General features: G+C 48.2%; 7 non-coding genes across 7 annotated transcripts; all 7 read left to right on the top strand.

Annotated features, from left to right (window-relative positions):
* Positions 1-541: 541 nt before the first annotated feature.
* On the top strand, positions 542-705 carry LOC135022973 (U1 spliceosomal RNA). Its single transcript, XR_010219983.1, has one exon. It is a non-coding gene; the product is annotated as a U1 spliceosomal RNA (small nuclear RNA).
* A 152-nt stretch (positions 706-857) lies between these two features.
* Positions 858-1,020, top strand: LOC135022871 (U1 spliceosomal RNA). The gene has a single exon (XR_010219889.1). It is a non-coding gene; the product is annotated as a U1 spliceosomal RNA (small nuclear RNA).
* A 675-nt stretch (positions 1,021-1,695) lies between these two features.
* LOC135022814 (U1 spliceosomal RNA) lies at positions 1,696-1,859 on the top strand. Its single transcript, XR_010219836.1, has one exon. It is a non-coding gene; the product is annotated as a U1 spliceosomal RNA (small nuclear RNA).
* Positions 1,860-2,011: 152 nt separating this feature from the next.
* On the top strand, positions 2,012-2,174 carry LOC135022901 (U1 spliceosomal RNA). The gene has a single exon (XR_010219919.1). It is a non-coding gene; the product is annotated as a U1 spliceosomal RNA (small nuclear RNA).
* A 9,212-nt stretch (positions 2,175-11,386) lies between these two features.
* On the top strand, positions 11,387-11,550 carry LOC135022825 (U1 spliceosomal RNA). Its single transcript, XR_010219847.1, has one exon. It is a non-coding gene; the product is annotated as a U1 spliceosomal RNA (small nuclear RNA).
* A 152-nt stretch (positions 11,551-11,702) lies between these two features.
* Positions 11,703-11,865, top strand: LOC135022880 (U1 spliceosomal RNA). Its single transcript, XR_010219898.1, has one exon. It is a non-coding gene; the product is annotated as a U1 spliceosomal RNA (small nuclear RNA).
* A 655-nt stretch (positions 11,866-12,520) lies between these two features.
* LOC135022974 (U1 spliceosomal RNA) lies at positions 12,521-12,684 on the top strand. Its single transcript, XR_010219984.1, has one exon. It is a non-coding gene; the product is annotated as a U1 spliceosomal RNA (small nuclear RNA).
* The last annotated feature ends 9,682 nt before the right edge of the window (positions 12,685-22,366 follow it).

The following is a 22,366-nucleotide window of genomic DNA, read 5'->3' as shown; positions in this document are numbered from 1 at the left end:
GCACAATGCAAACTACAGGTAGTGCTGCAGGGCCCACACCCTTTTACTTGCCTTACAGAGCAGCTCTGGAGCTGATACAGTGCCAAGCTGCTGCAAGAAATCAGCTTGAATGCTTCAGGGGATGGGGCATGGCCAACATGAGCCCCACACCGAAGGAGGGTGGGGGTGTTTAATGCGAACTAAGGGTCATCCAAGCGCCGCAAAAGGCCGCCATGCCCTGCATACCCCTTTTCTCTTTTCATATGCAGATGAGGGTTCCAGCCAACTTTGGCCCACTGCTTGGATGACATCACCGTATGCAAATCCGTCTTCTGCAGAACTTCCCCCAGGAATGCTTGCACTAGTTGTTGCATTTGGTTTGTTGTTTGGGGGTGCTTCAGTATTAGGCAGCCTTCTGCCCTCCCATGTTCATCTGAAAATATGTGTTCTCCCTGCAGTTGTTGTCCCCAGATGAGAGTTCCCTTGTGCTGCCTCAGTTGAATCTCCTTTACTTGACAGAGATGTGCATGAGCAGCGGCCCTCCCCAGCCCTATCCCAAATCATACTTATTTTGCATAGGAGATACCATGGTCATGAAGATTGTTCTCCCAGGGTGAGGTTCATTCATTGCATTTTGGGTATGCTGACCCCTGTGATTTACCCAAATGTGGGAAACTCGACTGCATTATTTGTGGTAGTGGGGGACTGTGTTTGTGCTTTCCTCTGGTCAGCTCTGTTAAAACTCAGATTTCTTTGTCTCAGATTTTCCTCTAGCCTTGTTCTTCTTTCGAGAGTTCCCTTGTGCTGCCTCAGGTGGATCTCCTTCACTTGACAGGGGGGTGCCCGAGCAGCGACCCTCCCCAGCTCTAGCCCAACTCCTACTTACCTGCCAGGTGAGATACTATGATCAGGAAGGTGCTTCTCCCAGGGCAAGGCTCACCCATTGCACTCTGGGTGTGCTGCTCCTACGATTTCCCCAAATGTGGGACACTTGACTGCATAATTTGTGTTTCCTCTGGTCGGCTCTCGTATAATTCAGATCTCTTTGTCTCAGGTCTTTCTCCAGCCTAGTTTGCTGTCTGTTTCCACTTCTTTTATCTTGAGCCCCTCCCTTCTATACCCTTGTGCACTATCCTGACTTCTCCTCCCGTCTGCTTACTTTGTGCCTTCCAATGCACAATGCAAACTACAGGTAGTGCTGCAGGGCCCACACAATCTTTTACTTGCCTTAAAGAGCAGCTCTGGAGCTGTTACAGTGCCCAGCTGCTGCAAGAAATCAGCTTGAATGCTTCAGGGGATGGGGCATGGCCAACATGAGCCCCACACCAAAGGTGGGTGGGGGTGTTTAATGCGAACTAGGGGTAATCCAAGCACCGCAAAAGGCCGCCATGCCCTGCACGCCCCTTTTCTCTTTTCATATGCAGATGAGGGTTGAAGCCAACTTTGACCCACTGCTTGGATGACATCACCATATGCAAATCCATCTGCTGCAGGCCTTGCCCCAGGAATGCTTGCACTAGTTGTTGCATTTGGTTTGTTGTTTGGGGGTGCTTCAGTATTAGGCAGCCTTCTGCCCTCCCATGTTCATCTGAAAATATGTGTTCTCCCTGCAGTTGTTGTCCCCAGATGAGAGTTCCCTTGTGCTGCCTCAGTTGAATCTCCTTAACTTGACAGAGATGTGCCTGAGCAGCGGCCCTCCCAGCCCTATCCCAAATCATACTTATTTTGCATAGGAGACACCATGGTCATGAAGATTGTTCACCCAGGGTGAGGTTCATTCATTGCATTCTGGGTATGCTGACCCCTGTGATTTCCCCAAATGTGGGAAACTCGCCTGCATTTTTTGTGGTAGTGGGGGACTGTGTTTGTGTTTTCCTCTGGTCAGCTCTGGTAAAAGTCAGATTTCTTTGTCTCATATATTCCTCTAGCCTTGTTCTTCTTTCGAGAGTTCCCTTGTGCTGCCTCAGTTGGATCTCCTTCACTTGACAGGGGGGTGCCCGAGCAGTGACCCTCCCCAGCTCTAGCCCAACTCCTACTTACCTGCCAGGTGAGATACTATGATCATGAAGGTGCTTCTCCCAGGGCAAGGCTCACCCATTGCACTCTGGGTGTGCTGCTCCTGTGATTTCCCCAAATGTGGGAAACTTGATTGCATAATTTGTGTTTCCCCTGGTCGGCTCTCGTATAATTCAGATCTCTTTGTCTCAGGTCTCTCTCCAGCCTAGTTTGCTGTCTGTTTCCACTTCTCTTTTCTGGAGCCACTCCCTTCTATGCCCTTGCGCACTATCCTGACTTCTCCCGTCTGCTTACTTTGTGCCTTCCAACGCACAATGCGAACTACAGGTAGTGCTGCAGGGCCCACACCCTTTTAGTTGCCTTACAGAGCAGCTCTGGAGCTGTTACAGTGCCCAGCTGCTGCAAGAAATCAGCTTGAATGCTTCAGGGGCTGGGGCATAGCCAACATGAGCCCCACACCAAAGGAGGGTGGGGGTGTTTAATGCGAACTAGGGGTCATCCAAGCACCGCAAAAGGCCGCCATGCCCTGCATGCCCCTTTTCTCTTTTCATATGCAGATGAGGGTTCCAGCCAACTTTGGCCCACTGCTTGGATGACATCACCGTATGCAAATCCGTCTGCTGCAGACCTTCCCCCAGGAATGCTTGTACTAGTTGTTGCATATGGTTTGATATTTGATGGTGCTTCAGTATTAGGCAGCCTTCCGCCCTCCCATGTTCATCTGAAAAGATGTGGTCTCCCTGCAGTTGTTGTCCCCAGACGAGAGTTCCCTTGTGCTTCCTCAGTTGAATCTCCTTAACTTGATGGGGGAGGGGCTGCCCGAGCAGCCACCCTCCCCAGCCCTATCCCAACTCATACTTATTTTGCATATGAGATCTCTTGATCATGAAGATTGTTCTCACAGGGTGAAGTTCATCCATTATATTTTAAAATAGGAAGGTACAAATTACATATTTGAATTGCATCTATGTGCTGGATTCAAATGTCCCCCCCCCCCTTCCTTTCTCAATTGTGCCCATCAGCAGCTATTCTAAGGTTGATGCCAATGGGTGTGACACATTAATTTCTTCTGTGGGGTACACAGGACTCCACAAGGATTCACATTGGGGTGTAGAGTAGGATCTTGATCTGAGGCACCAACCGACTCAAAGCTTTTGACTGTTCCCAAGATGCTCAGCGCATCCTCCTCTATAACCCCGCTTCCATGAACAGGGAGCTCAGTTTGTAGTTGGTGCCTTCAGTAGCAGGCCACTTAACAGGGGCCTGCCTCAGGAAGCCAATTCTTAGCTATTCATTTTGACAAGAAAAGAAGAACTTGTTTTATGAGAATCTACAAGGGCTGCAGCAGGCTAGGTCTAATAGACATCTTTACTGCAGCTTCATCACTCCCAGCGGCACTGTATACTCCCGTGCCCTGGTTGCTGGGTCACTGCAGCGGAGGCTCCGGATTCTTCCTAAGGTCAGTCACACACACACCGCCCTTCCGGATCACGAGGCCGCTGATGAAGGGGAGCGTGGCCGTAGGGGGTGGACCGTGTGCGCACTGGCGTGGACACTGATTACTGGGCAGCCGCTCCACTAGCCACCAGGTACAGTTAAGGAGCACAGGTCTGGGGGGTTTTCTCCTATATTAAACCAATTTTGTACTGCCCGCAGCGCATTGTGATAGGTAATAGGGCCTGATTCAGGTTGGATTGCAATCACAATAAGTGATCCAACTGCAAAAATTGCTAAGAGCATACGCATGTGCCTGCATTTTCTGCAGCACCCCACAGAGAATGCGATCGCCTCTGCCTGTCAATCGGGGCAGGGGGGGAGAGGGGGGTCAGCAACACTCCATTTCCAAGTCAGGGATGGAGCGGTGCGGGGGCAAGGCTTCAAAATGGGGTCTGCAATGGAGGAGACACAGGGGGCGTGGTCACAGCAGCTGTATGACATCACATTCAGCCGCTGTGATCACAAAAATGGTGGCGGCTTCCTGCGCGCACATACAGTCTGCACCAGCAGGAGGCTACACCATTTTTTATGATCACGCTGAACTGCAGTGCGACTGCAATTACAGCATGGTCAAGAAGGGAGGCGTCATGCTGGGTGGCCATAAGAGATGAGCGGGTTCGGTTCCTCGGAATCCGAACCCGCCCGAGCTTCACCCTTTTTTGCTCGGGTCCGAGCAGACTCGGATCCTCTCGCCTTGCTCGGTTAACCCGAGCGCGCCCGAACGTCATCATCCCGCTGTCGGATTCTCACGAGACTTGGATTCTATATAAGGAGCCGCGCGTCGCCGCCATTTTCACACGTGCATTGAGATTGATAGGGAGAGGACGTGGCTGGCGTCCTCTCCGTTTAGATTAGAAGATAGAGACGAGTGACATTTGATTTACTACTAATTTGGGGAGCAGTTGAACTTGTCAGGAGTACTCAGTAGTGCAGAGTTTTGCTGATAGTGACCACCAGTTTTATTATTTATAATCCGTTCTCTGCCTGAAAAAAAACGATACACATACCATATCTGTGCTCAGCCTCAGTGTGCTGCATGATATATCATCTATGTATATCTGACTGTGCTGAGTGCTCACTGCTCACACAGCTTAATTGTGGGGGAGACTGGGGAGCAGTTATAGCAGGAGTACAGTGCACACTTTTGCTGCCAGTGTGACCACCAGTATATTGTCTGCCTGAAAAAGTTAAACACTCCTGTGGTGTTTTTTTTAATTCTATAAATGCATTCTGCTGACAGTGTCCAGCAGGTCCGTCATACATATATTATATAAATATTTACCTGCAGTAGTGTTATATATTTTTTTTCATCTTTATCATCTCTATATTAGCAGACGCAGTACGGTAGTCCACGGCTGTGGCTATCTCTGTGTCGTCAGTGCTCGTCCATAATTGTATACCTACCTACCTGTGGTGGTTTTTTTTTTTCTATCTTCTTCATACTAGTAGTTTAGGAGTCTACTGACAGTGTCCACCAGGTCCATCATTATATTATATACCTACAGTAGTAATATATTTATTATATTATCTATACTAGCAGACGCAGTACGGTAGTCCACGGCTGTGGCTATCTCTGTGTCGTCAGTGCTCGTCCATAATTGTATACCTACCTACCTGTGGTGGGTTTTTTTTTTATCTTCTTCATACTAGCAGTTTAGCAGTCTGCTGACAGTGTCCACCAGGTCCGTCATTATATTATATACCTACAGTAGTAATATATTTATTATATTATCTATACTAGCAGATGCAGTACGGTAGTCCACGGCTGTACCTACCTCTGTGTCGTCAGTGCTCGTCCATAATTGTATACCTACCTGTGGTGGGGTTTTTTTTTCTATCTTCTTCATACTAGTAGTTTAGGAGTCTGCTGACAGTGTCCACCAGGTCCGTCATTATATTATATACCTACAGTAGTAATATATTTAGTATATTATCTATACTAGCAGACGCAGTACGGTAGTCCACGGCTGTACCTACCTCTGTGTCGTCACTCGTCCATAATTGTATACCTAACTGTGGTGGTTTTTTTTTTCTATCTTCTTCATACTAGTAGTTTAGCAGTCTGCTGACAGTGTCCACCAGGTCCGTCATTATATTATATATACCTACAGTAGTTATATATATTTTTTTTTATATCATTAATTATCATCTCTATACTAGCAGACGCAGTACGGTAGGCCACGGCTGTGGCTATCTCTGTGTCGTCAGTGCTCGTCCATAATTGTATACCTACCTACCTGTGGTGGAAGTTTTTTTCTATCTTCTTCATACTAGTAGTTTAGCAGTCTGCTGACAGTGTCCACCAGGTCCGTCATTATATTATATATACCTACAGTAGTTATATATATATTTTTTTTTATATCATTAATTATCATCTCTATACTAGCAGACGCAGTACAGTAGTCCACGGCTGTAGCTACCTCTGTGTCGTCAGTCACTCGTCATCCATAAGTATACTAGTATCCATCCATCTCCATTGTTTACCTGAGGTGCCTTTTAGTTGTGCCTATTAAAATATGGAGAACAAAAATGTTGAGGTTCCAAAAATAGGGAAAGATCAAGATCCACTTCCACCTCGTGCTGAAGCTGCTGCCACTAGTCATGGCCGAGACGATGAAATTCCATCAACGTCGTCTCCCAAGGCCGATGCCCAATGTCATAGTACAGAGCATGTAAAATCCAAAACACAAAAGATCAGTAAAAAAATGACTCAAAAATCTAAATAAAAATCGTCGGAGGAGAAGCGTAAACTTGCCAATATGCCATTTACCACACGGAGTGGCAAGGAACGGCTGAGGCCCTGGCCTATCTTCATGGCTAGTGGTTCAGCTTCACATGAGGATGGAAGCACTCAGCCTCTCGCTAGAAAAATGAAAAGACTTAAGCTGGCAAAAGCACAGCAAAGAACTGTGCGTTCTTCAAAATCACAAATCCACAAGGAGAGTCCAATTGTGTCGGTTGCGATGCCTGACCTTCCCAACACTGGACGTGAAGAGCATGCACCTTCCACCATTTGCACGCCCCCTGCAAGTGCTGGAAGGAGCACCCGCAGTCCAGTTCCTGATAGTCAGATTGAAGATGTCAGTGTTGAAGTACACCAGGATGAGGAGAATATGGGTGTTGCTGGCGCTGGGGAGGAAATTGACAAGGAGGATTCTGATGGTGAGGTGGTTTGTTTAAGTCAGGCACCCGGCGAGACACCTGTTGTCCGTGGGAGGAATATGGCCATTGACATGCCTGGTGAAAATACAAAAAAAATCAGCTCTTCGGTGTGGAAGTATTTCAACAGAAATGCGGACAACAGGTGTCAAGCCGTGTGTTGCCTTTGTCAAGCTGTAATAAGTAGGGGTAAGGACGTTAACCACCTCGGAACATCCTCCCTTATACGTCACCTGCAGCGCATTCATCATAAGTCAGTGACAAGTTCAAAAACTTTGGGCGACAGCGGAAGCAGTCCACTGACCAGTAAATCCCTTCCTCTTGTAACCAAGCTCACGCAAACCACCCCACCAACTCCCTCAGTGTCAATTTCCTCCTTCCCCAGGAATGCCAATAGTCCTGCAGGCCATGTCACTGGCAATTCTGACGAGTTCTCTCCTGCCTGGGATTCCTCCGATGCATCCTTGAGTGTAACGCCTACTGCTGCTGGCGCTGCTGTTGTTGCTGCTGGGAGTCGATGGTCATCCCAGAGGGGAAGTCGTAAGACCACTTTTACTACTTCCACCAAGCAATTGACTGTCCAACAGTCCTTTGCGAGGAAGATGAAATATCACAGCAGTCATCCTGCTGCAAAGCGGATAACTGAGGCCTTGGCATCCTGGGCAGTGAGAAACGTGGTTCCGGTATCCATCATTACTTCAGAGCCAACTATAGACTTGATTGAGGTACTGTGTCCCCGGTACCAAATACTATCTAGGTTCCATTTCTCTAGGCAGGCGATACCGAAAATGTACACAGACCTCAGAAAAAGACTCACCAGTGTCCTAAAAAATGCAGTTGTACCCAATGTCCACTTAACCACGGACATGTGGACAAGTGGAGCAGGGCAGACTCAGGACTATATGACTGTGACAGCCCACTGGGTAGATGTATTGACTCCCGCCGCAAGAACAGCAGCGGCGGCACCAGTAGCAGCATCTCGCAAACGCCAACTCTTTCCTAGGCAGGCTACGCTTTGTATCACCGCTTTCCAGAATACGCACACAGATGAAAACCTCTTACGGCAACTGAGGAAGATCATCACAGAATGGCTTACCCCAATTGGACTCTCCTGTGGATTTGTGGCATCGGACAACGCCAGCAATATTGTGCGTGCATTATATCTGGGCAAATTCCAGCACGTCCCATGTTTTGCACATACCTTGAATTTGGTGGTGCAGAATTATTTAAAAAACGACAGGGGCGTGCAAGAGATGCTGTCGGTGGCCACAAGAATTGCGGGACACTTTCGGCGTACAGGCACCACGTACAGAAGACTGGAGCAACACCAAAAACGCCTGAACCTGCCCTGCCATCATCTGAAGCAAGAAGTGGAAACGAGGTGGAATTCAACCCTCTATATGCTTCAGAGGATGGAGGAGCAGCAAAAGGCCATTCAAGCCTATACATCTGACCACGATATAGGAGGTGGAATGCACCTGTCTCAAGCGCAGTGGAGAATGATTTCAACGTTGTGCAAGGTTCTGCAACCTTTTGAACTTGCCACACGTGAAGTCAGTTCAGACACTGCCAGCCTGAGTCAGGTCATTCCCGTCATCAGGCTTTTGCAGAAGAAGCTGGAGACATTGAAGGAGGAGCTAAGACAGAGCGATTCCGCTAGGCATGTGGGACTTGTGGATGGAGCCCTTCATTCGCTTAACCAGGATTCACGGGTGGTCAATCTGTTGAAATCAGAGCACTACATTTTGGCCACCGTGCTCGATCCTAGATTTAAAACCTACGTTGTATCTCTCTTTCCGGCAGACACAAGTCTGCAGGGGTTCAAAGACCTGCTGGTGAGAAAATTATCAAGTCAAGCGGAACTTGATCGGTCAACAGCTCCTCCTTCACAGTCTCCCGCAATTGGGGGTGCGAGGAAAAGGCTCAGAATTCCGAGCCCACCCGCTGGCGGTGATGCAGGGCAGTCTGGAGCGACTGCTGATGCTGACATCTGGTCCGGACTGAAGGACCTGCCAACGATTACGGACATGTCGTCTACTGTCACTGCATATGATTCTCTCACCATTGAAAGAATGGTGGAGGATTATATGAGTGACCGCATCCAAGTAGGCACGTCAGACAGTCCGTACGTATACTGGCAGGAAAAAGAGGCAATTTGGAGGCCCTTGCACAAACTGGCTTTATTCTACCTAAGTTGCCCTCCCACAAGTGTGTACTCCGAAAGAGTGTTTAGTGCCGCCGCTCACCTTGTCAGCAATCGGCGTACGAGGTTACTTCCAGAAAATGTGGAGAAGATGATGTTCATTAAAATGAATTATAATCAATTGCTCCGTGGAGACATTGACCAGCAGCAATTGCCTCCACAAAGTATACAGGGAGCTGAGATGGTGGATTCCAGTGGGGACGAATTGATAATCTGTGAGGAGGGGGATGTACACGGTGATGAATCGGAGGATGATGATGAGGTGGACATCTTGCCTCTATAGAGCCAGTTTGTGCAAGGAGAGATTTATTGCTTCTTTTTTGGTGGGGGTCCAAACCAACCCGTCATTTCAGTCACAGTCGTGTGGCAGACCCTGTCACTGAAATGATGGGTTGGTTAAAGTGTGCATGTCCTGTTTATACAACATAAGGGTGGGTGGGAGGGCCCAAGGCAATTCCACCTTGCACCTCTTTTTTCTTTTATTTTTCTTTGCGTCATGTGCTGTTTGGGGAGTGTTTTTTGGAAGGGCCATCCTGCGTGACACTGCAGTGCCACTCCTAGATGGGCCAGGTGTTTGTGTCGGCCACTTGGGTCGCTGAGCTTAGTCACACAGCTACCTCATTGCGCCTCTTTTTTTCTTTGCGTCATGTGCTGTTTGGGGAGTGTTTTTTGGAAGGGCCATCCTGCGTGACACTGCAGTGACACTCCTAGATGGGCCAGGTGTTTGTGTCGTCCACTTGGGTCGCTGAGCTTAGTCACACAGCTACCTCATTGCGCCACTTTTTTTCTTTGCGTCATGTGCTGTTTGGGGAGTGTTTTTTGGAAGGGCCATCCTGCGTGACACTGCAGTGCCACTCCTAGATGGGCCAGGTGTTTGTGTCGGCCACTTGGGTCGCTGAGCTTAGTCACACAGCTACCTCATTGCGCCTCTTTTTTTCTTTGCGTCATGTGCTGTTTGGGGAGTGTTTTTGGAAGGGCCATCCTGCGTGACACTGCAGTGCCACTCCTAGATGGGCCAGGTGTTTGTGTCGGCCACTTGGGTCGCTGAGCTTAGTCACACAGCTACCTCATTGCGCCTCTTTTTTTCTTTGCGTCATGTGCTGTTTGGGGAGTGTTTTTTGGAAGGGCCATCCTGCGTGACACTGCAGTGCCACTCCTAGATGGGCCAGGTGTTTGTGTCGGCCACTTGGGTCGCTGAGCTTAGTCACACAGCTACCTCATTGCGCCTCTTTTTTTCTTTGCGTCATGTGCTGTTTGGGGAGTGTTTTTTGGAAGGGCCATCATGCGTGACACTGCAGTGCCACTCCTAGATGGGCCAGGTGTTTGTGTCGGCCACTTGGGTCACTGAGCTTAGTCATCCAGCGACCTCGGTGCAAATTTTAGGACTAAAAATAATATTGTGAGGTGTGAGGTGTTAAGAATAGACTGAAAATTAGTGGAAATTATGGTTATTGAGGTTAATAATACTTTGGGATCAAAATGACTCCCAAATTCTATGATTTAAGCTGTTTTTTAGGGTTTTTTGAAAAAAACACCCGAATCCAAAACACACCCGAATCCGACAAAAAAAATTCGGTGAGGTTTAGCCAAAATGCGTTCGAACCCAAAACACGGCCGCGGAACCGAACCCAAAACCAAAACACAAAACCCGAAAAATTTCCGGTGCACATCTCTAGTGGCCATGCCATGTCACTGTGCAGGAGCCAGCACCGCTCACACACTTGTCCCCGGTGCAGCCCCCAACCCCCAGGACACCCGGAGCAACAAAATGTAGATTCAGGCCACCAGGCCACGCCCCTACCTATGAAACCATGCCTCCTTTTTACCATTGCGCTGCTTATCTGCGCGCACTGCATTACAATCTCCCTCGCCACCTCTCTGGGTGTCACCAGTGATAGTGACACCTCTGCCATGCTTGTAGCAGCTGGTCCTAAGATCTACACCTCAAGCCCTGAGTGTTTGCCCTTGTGACTTGTTGATCATCATAGCAAAGCAGATGCTTACAGAAAACTGCAGGGGCTTAGATTGAAAATAAAAAAAATTGATGGGTATAAGGTAGAGAGGAGCGGGTTCGGTTCTCCGAGAACCGAATTCCCCACGAACCCCACGAACTCCTCCTCCGAGGCAGGCTCGGTTGTTCCCGCCTGACTCGGAAAACCTGAACAAGGGAAAATGTCATCATCCCGCTGTCGGATTCTCGCGAGATTCGGATTTCATATAAAGAGTGCAAGCATTCCTGGGGGAAGGCCTGCAGCAGATGGATTTGCATATGGTGATGTCATCCAAGCAGTGGGTCAAAGTTGGCTTCAGAAACAAACAGGAATGCTTGCACTAGTTGTTGCATTTGGTTTGTTGTTTGGGGGTGCTTCAGTATTAGGCAGCCTTCTGCCCTCCCATGTTCATCTGAAAATATGTGTTCTCCCTGCAGTTGTTGTCCCCAGATGAGAGTTCCCTTGTGCTGCCTCAGTTGAATCTCCTTTACTTGACAGAGATGTGCCTGAGCAGCGGCCCTCCCCAGCCCTATCCCAAATCATACTTATTTTGCATATGAGATACCATGGTCATGAAGATTATTCTCCCAGGGTGAGGTTCATTCATTGCATTCTGGGTATGCTGACCCCTGTGATTTCCCCAAATGTGGGTAACTCGACTGCATTATTTGTGGTAGTGGGGGACTGTGTTTGTGTTTTCCTCTGGTCAGCTCTGGTAAAAGTCAGATTTCTTTGTTTCAGATCTTCCTCTAGCCTTGTTCTTCTTTCGAGAGTTCCCTTGTGCTGCCTCAGTTGGATCTCCTTCACTTGACAGGGGGGTGCCCGAGCAGCGACCCTCCCCAGCTCAAGCCCAACTCCTACTTACCTGCCAGGTGAGATACTATGATCATGAAGGTGCTTCTTCCAGGGCAAGGCTCACCCATTGCACTCTGGGTGTGCTGCCCCTGCGATTTCCCCAAATGTGGGAAACTTGACTGCATAATTTGTGTTTCCCCTGGTCGGCTCTCGTATAATTCAGATCTCTTTGTCTCAGGTCTCTCTCCAGCCTAGTTTGCTGTCTGTTTCCACTTCTTTTTTCTTGAGCCCCTCCCTTTTATACCCTTGTGCACTATCCTGACTTCTCCTCCTGTCTGCTTACTTTGTGCCTTCCAATGCACAATGCAAACTACACACCCTTTTACTTGCCTTACAGAGCAGCTCTGGAGCTGTTACAGTGCCAAGCTGCTGTAAGAAATCAGCTTGAATGCTTCAGGGGCTGGGGCATTGTCAACATGAGCCCCACACCGAAGGAGGGTGGGGGTGTTTAATGCGAACTAAGGGTCATCCAAGCGCCGCAAAAGGCCGCCATGCCCTGCATACCCCTTTTCTCTTTTCATATGCAGATGAGGGATCCAGCCAACTTTGGCCCACTGCTTGGATGACATCACCGTATGCAAATCCGTCTTCTGCAGAACTTCCCCCAGGAATGCTTGTACTAGTTGTTGCATTTGGTTTGTTGTTTGGGGGTGCTTCAGTATTAGGCAGCCTTCTGCCCTCCCATGTTCATCTGAAAATATGTGTTCTCCCTGCAGTTGTTGTCCCCAGATGAGAGTTCCCTTGTGCTGCCTCAGTTGAATCTCCTTTACTTGACAGAGATGTGCCTGAGCAGCGGCCCTCCCCAGCCCTATCCCAAATCATACTTATTTTGCATAGGCGATACCATGGTCATGAAGATTGTTCTCCCAGGGTGAGGTTCATTCATTGCATTCTGGGTATGCTGACCCCTGTGATTTCCCCAAATGTGGGAAACTCGACTGCATTATTTGTGGTAGTGGGGGACTGTGTTTGTGCTTTCCTCTGGTCAGCTCTGGTAAAAGTCAGATTTCTTTGTCTCAGATCTTCCTCTAGCCTTGTTCTTCTTTCGAGAGTTCCCTTGTGCTGCCTCAGTTGGAACTCCTTCATTTGACAGGGGGTGCCCGAGCAGCAATCCTCCACAGCTCTGGCCCAACTCCTACTTACCTGCCAGGTGAGATACTATGATCTTCACTGTTAGGGCAATCAGGATGTGGAATTTCCTGCCAGGGAAGGTGGTAATGGCGGACTCTGTAATTGGATTTAAAAAAGGAATGGATACATTTCTGAATGAAAAAGCTATCCAAGGTTATAATACTTAAAATATCAACATGGTTAATCCGGGGGTAACATGAGTTGTAGTAGCTAACTAGTCATAAAACATTATTCAGCAAGTATGTAGAATCATCACAACTTAAAACAGGTTGAACACGATGGGCAATTTGCCTCTATTCAACCTCAAAAACTATGTTACTATATGTTACTATATTACTATGTTACTGTAGTATACAGAACACCACAATGCAATGAGCAGTGATAGTGAGCACTGATGAGGATACTAGAACTGACACTGAGCAGCAAGATGCAGCACTGGACTATTAGTAATGTACTGTAGTATGCTGAGCACAACAATGCAGCACAAGACAATGAGCAGTGATACTGAGCACTGATGAGGATACTACTGAGAACTGACACTGAGCAGGAGAGACACACTACTAGTATTACTGAGCAGCAATAAGTATCCACTGATACTGAGCACTGATATTGAGATTTCCACTGAGAGAACATAGCCACGTCCTCTCCGCTCTCTCTTCAATGCACGAGTAAAAATGGCGGCAACGCGCAGCTCTTTATATGGAATCCGAATCTCGCGAGAATCCGACAGCGGGATGATGACATTTTCCCTTGTTCAGGTTTTCCGAGTCAGGCGGGAACAACCGAGCCTGCCTCGGAGGAGGAGTTCGTGGGGTTCGTGGGGAATTCAGTTCTCGGAGAACCGAACCCGCTCCTCTCTACCTTATACCCATCAATTTTTTTTATTTTCAATCTAAGCCCCTGCAGTTTTCTGTAAGCATCTGCTTTGCTATGATGATCAACAAGTCACAAGGGCAAACACTCAGGGCTTGAGGTGTAGATCTTAGGACCAGCTGCTACAAGCATGGCAGAGGTGTCACTATCACTGGTGACACCCAGAGAGGTGGCGAGGGAGATTGTAATGCAGTGCGCGCAGATAAGCAGCGCAATGGTAAAAAGGAGGCATGGTTTCATAGGTAGGGGCGTGGCCTGGTGGCCTGAATCTACATTTTGTTGCTCCGGGTGTCCCGGGGGTTGGGGGCTGCACCGGGGACTAGTGTGTGAGCGGTGCTGGCTCCTGCACAGTGACATGGCATGGCCACTAGAGATGTGCACCGGAAATTTTTCGGGTTTTGTGTTTTGGTTTTGGGTTCGGTTCCGCGGCCGTGTTTTGGGTTCGAACGCGTTTTGGCTAAACCTCACCGAATTTTTTTTGTCGGATTCGGGTGTGTTTTGGATTCGGGTGTTTTTTTCAAAAAACCCTAAAAAACAGCTTAAATCATAGAATTTGGGAGTCATTTTGATCCCAAAGTATTATTAACCTCAATAACCATAATTTCCACTAATTTTCAGTCTATTCTTAACACCTCACACCTCACAATATTATTTTTAGTCCTAAAATTTGCACCGAGGTCGCTGGATGACTAAGCTCAGTGACCCAAGTGGCCGACACAAACACCTGGCCCATCTAGGAGTGGCACTGCAGTGTCACGCATGATGGCCCTTCCAAAAAACACTCCCCAAACAGCACATGACGCAAAGAAAAAAAGAGGCGCAATGAGGTAGCTGTGTGACTAAGCTCAGCGACCCAAGTGGCCGACACAAACACCTGGCCCATCTAGGAGTGGCACTGCAGTGTCACGCAGGATGGCCCTTCCAAAAAACACTCCCCAAACAGCACATGACGCAAAGAAAAAAAGAGGCGCAATGAGGTAGCTGTGTGACTAAGCTCAGCGACCCAAGTGGCCGACACAAACACCTGGCCCATCTAGGAGTGGCACTGCATTGTCACGCAGGATGGCCCTTCCAGAAACACTCCCCAAACAGCACATGACGCAAAGAAAAAAAGAGGCGCAATGAGGTAGCTGTGTGACTAAGCTCAGCGACCCAAGTGGCCGACACAAACACCTGGCCCATCTAGGAGTGGCACTGCAGTGTCACGCAGGATGGCCCTTCCAAAAAACACTCCCCAAACAGCACATGACGCAAAGAAAAAAAGTGGCGCAATGAGGTAGCTGTGTGACTAAGCTCAGCGACCCAAGTGGACGACACAAACACCTGGCCCATCTAGGAGTGTCACTGCAGTGTCACGCAGGATGGCCCTTCCAAAAAACACTCCCCAAACAGCACATGACGCAAAGAAAAAAAGAGGCGCAATGAGGTAGCTGTGTGACTAAGCTCAGCGACCCAAGTGGCCGACACAAACACCTGGCCCATCTAGGAGTGGCACTGCAGTGTCACGCAGGATGGCCCTTCCAAAAAACACTCCCCAAACAGCACATGACGCAAAGAAAAATAAAAGAAAAAAGAGGTGCAAGGTGGAATTGCCTTGGGCCCTCCCACCCACCCTTATGTTGTATAAACAGGACATGCACACTTTAACCAACCCATCATTTCAGTGACAGGGTCTGCCACACGACTGTGACTGAAATGACGGGTTGGTTTGGACCCCCACCAAAAAAGAAGCAATAAATCTCTCCTTGCACAAACTGGCTCTATAGAGGCAAGATGTCCACCTCATCATCATCCTCCGATTCATCACCGTGTACATCCCCCTCCTCACAGATTATCAATTCGTCCCCACTGGAATCCACCATCTCAGCTCCCTGTATACTTTGTGGAGGCAATTGCTGCTGGTCAATGTCTCCACGGAGCAATTGATTATAATTCATTTTAATGAACATCATCTTCTCCACATTTTCTGGAAGTAACCTCGTACGCCGATTGCTGACAAGGTGAGCGGCGGCACTAAACACTCTTTCGGAGTACACACTTGTGGGAGGGCAACTTAGGTAGAATAAAGCCAGTTTGTGCAAGGGCCTCCAAATTGCCTCTTTTTCCTGCCAGTATACGTACGGACTGTCTGACGTGCCTACTTGGATGCGGTCACTCATATAATCCTCCACCATTCTTTCAATGGTGAGAGAATCATATGCAGTGACAGTAGACGACATGTCCGTAATCGTTGGCAGGTCCTTCAGTCCGGACCAGATGTCAGCATCAGCAGTCGCTCCAGACTGCCCTGCATCACCGCCAGCGGGTGGGCTCGGAATTCTGAGCCTTTTCCTCGCACCCCCAATTGCGGGAGACTGTGAAGGAGGAGCTGTTGACCGATCAAGTTCCGCTTGACTTGATAATTTTCTCACCAGCAGGTCTTTGAACCCCTGCAGACTTGTGTCTGCCGGAAAGAGAGATACAACGTAGGTTTTAAATCTAGGATCGAGCACGGTGGCCAAAATGTAGTGCTCTGATTTCAACAGATTGACCACCCGTGAATCCTGGTTAAGCGAATGAAGGGCTCCATCCACAAGTCCCACATGCCTAGCGGAATCGCTCTGTCTTAGCTCCTCCTTCAATGTCTCCAGCTTCTTCTGCAAAAGCCTGATGACGGGAATGACCTGACTCAGGCTGGCAGTGTCTGAACTGACTTCACGTGTGGCAAGTTCAAAAGGTTGCAGAACCTTGCACAACGTTGAAATCATTCTCCACTGCGCTTGAGACAGGTGCATTCCACCTCCTATATCGTGGTCAGATGTATAGGCTTGAATGGCCTTTTGCTGCTCCTCCATCCTCTGAAGCATATAGAGGGTTGAATTCCACCTCGTTTCCACTTCTTGCTTCAGATGATGGCAGGGCAGGTTCAGGCGTTTTTGGTGTTGCTCCAGTCTTCTGTACGTGGTGCCTGTACGCCGAAAGTGTCCCGCAATTCTTGTGGCCACCGACAGCATCTCTTGCACGCCCCTGTCGTTTTTTAAATAATTCTGCACCACCAAATTCAAGGTATGTGCAAAACATGGGACGTGCTGGAATTTGCCCAGATATAATGCACGCACAATATTGCTGGCGTTGTCCGATGCCACAAATCCACAGGAGAGTCCAATTGGGGTAAGCCATTCTGTGATGATCTTCCTCAGTTGCCGTAAGAGGTTTTCATCTGTGTGCGTATTCTGGAAAGCGGTGATACAAAGCGTAGCCTGCCTAGGAAAGAGTTGGCGTTTGCGAGATGCTGCTACTGGTGCCGCCGCTGCTGTTCTTGCGGCGGGAGTCAATACATCTACCCAGTGGGCTGTCACAGTCATATAGTCCTGAGTCTGCCCTGCTCCACTTGTCCACATGTCCGTGGTTAAGTGGACATTGGGTACAACTGCATTTTTTAGGACACTGGTGAGTCTTTTTCTGAGGTCTGTGTACATTTTCGGTATCGCCTGCCTAGAGAAATGGAACCTAGATAGTATTTGGTACCGGGGACACAGTACCTCAATCAAGTCTATAGTTGGCTCTGAAGTAATGATGGATACCGGAACCACGTTTCTCACTGCCCAGGATGCCAAGGCCTCAGTTATCCGCTTTGCAGCAGGATGACTGCTGTGATATTTCATCTTCCTCGCAAAGGACTGTTGGACAGTCAATTGCTTGGTGGAAGTAGTAAAAGTGGTCTTACGACTTCCCCTCTGGGATGACCATCGACTCCCAGCAGCAACAACAGCAGCGCCAGCAGCAGTAGGCGTTACACTCAAGGATGCATCGGAGGAATCCCAGGCAGGAGAGAACTCGTCAGAATTGCCAGTGACATGGCCTGCAGGACTATTGGCATTCCTGGGGAAGGAGGAAATTGACACTGAGGGAGTTGGTGGGGTGGTTTGCGTGAGCTTGGTTACAAGAGGAAGGGATTTACTGGTCAGTGGACTGCTTCCGCTGTCGCCCAAAGTTTTTGAACTTGTCACTGACTTATGATGAATGCGCTGCAGGTGACGTATAAGGGAGGATGTTCCGAGGTGGTTAACGTCCTTACCCCTACTTATTACAGCTTGACAAAGGCAACACACGGCTTGACACCTGTTGTCCGCATTTCTGTTGAAATACTTCCACACCGAAGAGCTGATTTTTTTTGTATTTTCACCAGGCATGTCAATGGCCATATTCCTCCCACGGACAACAGGTGTCTCGCCGGGTGCCTGACTTAAACAAACCACCTCACCATCAGAATCCTCCTTGTCAATTTCCTCCCCAGCGCCAGCAACACCCATATTCTCCTCATCCTGGTGTACTTCAACACTGACATCTTCAATCTGACTATCAGGAACTGGACTGCGGGTGCTCCTTTCAGCACTTGCAGGGGGCGTGCAAATGGTGGAAGGTGCATGCTCTTCACGTCCAGTGTTGGGAAGGTCAGGCATCGCAACCGACACAATTGGACTCTCCTTGTGGATTTGTGATTTTGAAGAACGCACAGTTCTTTGCTGTGCTTTTGCCAGCTTAAGTCTTTTCATTTTTCTAGCGAGAGGCTGAGTGCTTCCATCCTCATGTGAAGCTGAACCACTAGCCATGAAGATAGGCCAGGGCCTCAGCCGTTCCTTGCCACTCCGTGTGGTAAATGGCATATTGGCAAGTTTACGCTTCTCCTCCGACGATTTTTATTTAGATTTTTGAGTCATTTTTTTACTGATCTTTTGTGTTTTGGATTTTACATGCTCTGTACTATGACATTGGGCATCGGCCTTGGGAGACGACGTTGATGGAATTTCATCGTCTCGGCCATGACTAGTGGCAGCAGCTTCAGCACGAGGTGGAAGTGGATCTTGATCTTTCCCTATTTTTGGAACCTCAACATTTTTGTTCTCCATATTTTAATAGGCACAACTAAAAGGCACCTCAGGTAAACAATGGAGATGGATGGATACTAGTATACTTATGGATGACGAGTGACTGACGACACAGAGGTAGCTACAGCCGTGGACTACCGTACTGCGTCTGCTAGTATAGAGATGATAATTAATGATATAAAAAAAAATATATATATAACTACTGTAGGTATATATAATATAATGACGGACCTGGTGGACACTGTCAGCAGACTGCTAAACTACTAGTATGAAGAAGATAGAAAAAAACTTCCACCACAGGTAGGTAGGTATACAATTATGGACGAGCACTGACGACACAGAGATAGCCACAGCCGTGGCCTACCGTACTGCGTCTGCTAGTATAGAGATGATAATTAATGATATAAAAAAAAATATATATAACTACTGTAGGTATATATAATATAATGACGGACCTGGTGGACACTGTCAGCAGACTGCTAAACTACTAGTATGAAGAAGATAGAAAAAAAAAACCACCACAGTTAGGTATACAATTATGGACGAGTGACGACACAGAGGTAGGTACAGCCGTGGACTACCGTACTGCGTCTGCTAGTATAGATAATATACTAAATATATTACTACTGTAGGTATATAATATAATGACGGACCTGGTGGACACTGTCAGCAGACTCCTAAACTACTAGTATGAAGAAGATAGAAAAAAAAACCCCACCACAGGTAGGTATACAATTATGGACGAGCACTGACGACACAGAGGTAGGTACAGCCGTGGACTACCGTACTGCATCTGCTAGTATAGATAATATAATAAATATATTACTACTGTAGGTATATAATATAATGACGGACCTGGTGGACACTGTCAGCAGACTGCTAAACTGCTAGTATGAAGAAGATAAAAAAAAACCCCACCACAGGTAGGTAGGTATACAATTATGGACGAGCACTGACGACACAGAGATAGCCACAGCCGTGGACTACCGTACTGCGTCTGCTAGTATAGATAATATAATAAATATATTACTACTGTAGGTATATAATATAATGATGGACCTGGTGGACACTGTCAGTAGACTCCTAAACTACTAGTATGAAGAAGATAGAAAAAAAAAAACCACCACAGGTAGGTAGGTATACAATTATGGACGAGCACTGACGACACAGAGATAGCCACAGCCGTGGACTACCGTACTGCGTCTGCTAATATAGAGATGATAAAGATGAAAAAAAATATATAACACTACTGCAGGTAAATATTTATATAATATATGTATGACGGACCTGCTGGACACTGTCAGCAGAATGCATTTATAGAATAAAAAAAAAACACCACAGGAGTGTTTAACTTTTTCAGGCAGACAATATACTGGTGGTCACACTGGCAGCAAAAGTGTGCACTGTACTCCTGCTATAACTGCTCCCCAGTCTCCCCCACAATTAAGCTGTGTGAGCAGTGAGCACTCAGCACAGTCAGATATACATAGATGATATATCATGCAGCACACTGAGGCTGAGCACAGATATGGTATGTGTATCGTTTTTTTTCAGGCAGAGAACGGATTATAAATAATAAAACTGGTGGTCACTATCAGCAAAACTCTGCACTACTGAGTACTCCTGACAAGTTCAACTGCTCCCCAAATTAGTAGTAAATCAAATGTCACTCGTCTCTATCTTCTAATCTAAACGGAGAGGACGCCAGCCACGTCCTCTCCCTATCAATCTCAATGCACGTGTGAAAATGGCGGCGACGCGCGGCTCCTTATATAGAATCCAAGTCTCGTGAGAATCCGACAGCGGGATGATGACGTTCGGGCGCGCTCGGGTTAACCGAGCAAGGCGAGAGGATCCGAGTCTGCTCGGACCCGAGCAAAAAAGGGTGAAGCTCGGGCGGGTTCGGATTCCGAGGAACCGAACCCGCTCATCTCTTATGGCCACCCAGCATGACGCCTCCCTTCTTGACCATGCTGTAATTGCAGTCGCACTGCAGTTCAGCGTGATCATAAAAAATGGTGTAGCCTCCTGCTGGTGCAGACTGTATGTGCGCGCAGGAAGCCGCCACCATTTTTGTGATCACAGCGGCTGAATGTGATGTCATACAGCTGCTGTGACCACGCCCCCTGTGTCTCCTCCATTGCAGACCCCATTTTGAAGCCTTGCCCCCGCACCGCTCCATCCCTGACTTGGAAATGGAGTGTTGCTGACCCCCCTCTCCCCCCCTGCCCCGATTGACAGGCAGAGGCGATCGCATTCTCTGTGGGGTGCTGCAGAAAATGCAGGCACATGCGTATGCTCTTAGCAATTTTTGCAGTTGGATCACTTATTGTGATTGCAATCCAACCTGAATCAGGCCCTATTACCTATCACAATGCGCTGCGGGCAGTACAAAATTGGTTTAATATAGGAGAAAACCCCCCAGACCTGTGCTCCTTAACTGTACCTGGTGGCTAGTGGAGCGGCTGCCCAGTAATCAGTGTCCACGCCAGTGCGCACACGGTCCACCCCCTACGGCCACGCTCCCCTTCATCAGCGGCCTCGTGATCCGGAAGGGCGGTGTGTGTGTGACTGACCTTAGGAAGAATCCGGAGCCTCCGCTGCAGTGACCCAGCAACCAGGGCACGGGAGTATACAGTGCCGCTGGGAGTGATGAAGCTGCAGTAAAGATGTCTATTAGACCTAGCCTGCTGCAGCCCTTGTAGATTCTCATAAAACAAGTTCTTCTTTTCTTGTCAAAATGAATAGCTAAGAATTGGCTTCCTGAGGCAGGCCCCTGTTAAGTGGCCTGCTACTGAAGGCACCAACTACAAACTGAGCTCCCTGTTCATGGAAGCGGGGTTATAGAGGAGGATGCGCTGAGCATCTTGGGAACAGTCAAAAGCTTTGAGTCGGTTGGTGCCTCAGATCAAGATCCTACTCTACACCCCAATGTGAATCCTTGTGGAGTCCTGTGTACCCCACAGAAGAAATTAATGTGTCACACCCATTGGCATCAACCTTAGAATAGCTGCTGATGGGCACAATTGAGAAAGGAAGGGGGGGGGGGACATTTGAATCCAGCACATAGATGCAATTCAAATATGTAATTTGTACCTTCCTATTTTAAAATATAATGGATGAACTTCACCCTGTGAGAACAATCTTCATGATCAAGAGATCTCATATGCAAAATAAGTATGAGTTGGGATAGGGCTGGGGAGGGTGGCTGCTCGGGCAGCCCCTCCCCCATCAAGTTAAGGAGATTCAACTGAGGAAGCACAAGGGAACTCTCGTCTGGGGACAACAACTGCAGGGAGACCACATCTTTTCAGATGAACATGGGAGGGCGGAAGGCTGCCTAATACTGAAGCACCATCAAATATCAAACCATATGCAACAACTAGTACAAGCATTCCTGGGGGAAGGTCTGCAGCAGACGGATTTGCATACGGTGATGTCATCCAAGCAGTGGGCCAAAGTTGGCTGGAACCCTCATCTGCATATGAAAAGAGAAAAGGGGCATGCAGGGCATGGCGGCCTTTTGCGGTGCTTGGATGACCCCTAGTTCGCATTAAACACCCCCACCCTCCTTTGGTGTGGGGCTCATGTTGGCTATGCCCCAGCCCCTGAAGCATTCAAGCTGATTTCTTGCAGCAGCTGGGCACTGTAACAGCTCCAGAGCTGCTCTGTAAGGCAACTAAAAGGGTGTGGGCCCTGCAGCACTACCTGTAGTTCGCATTGTGCGTTGGAAGGCACAAAGTAAGCAGACGGGAGAAGTCAGGATAGTGCGCAAGGGCATAGAAGGGAGTGGC

This window comes from Pseudophryne corroboree, unplaced genomic scaffold (assembly GCF_028390025.1).
Source record: "Pseudophryne corroboree isolate aPseCor3 unplaced genomic scaffold, aPseCor3.hap2 scaffold_394, whole genome shotgun sequence".
In the NCBI taxonomy this organism is placed as follows: Eukaryota; Metazoa; Chordata; class Amphibia; order Anura; family Myobatrachidae; genus Pseudophryne; species Pseudophryne corroboree.
The sequence above is the reverse complement of the archived record's forward strand: the minus strand, read 5'-3'. Positions and strand labels throughout refer to the sequence as shown.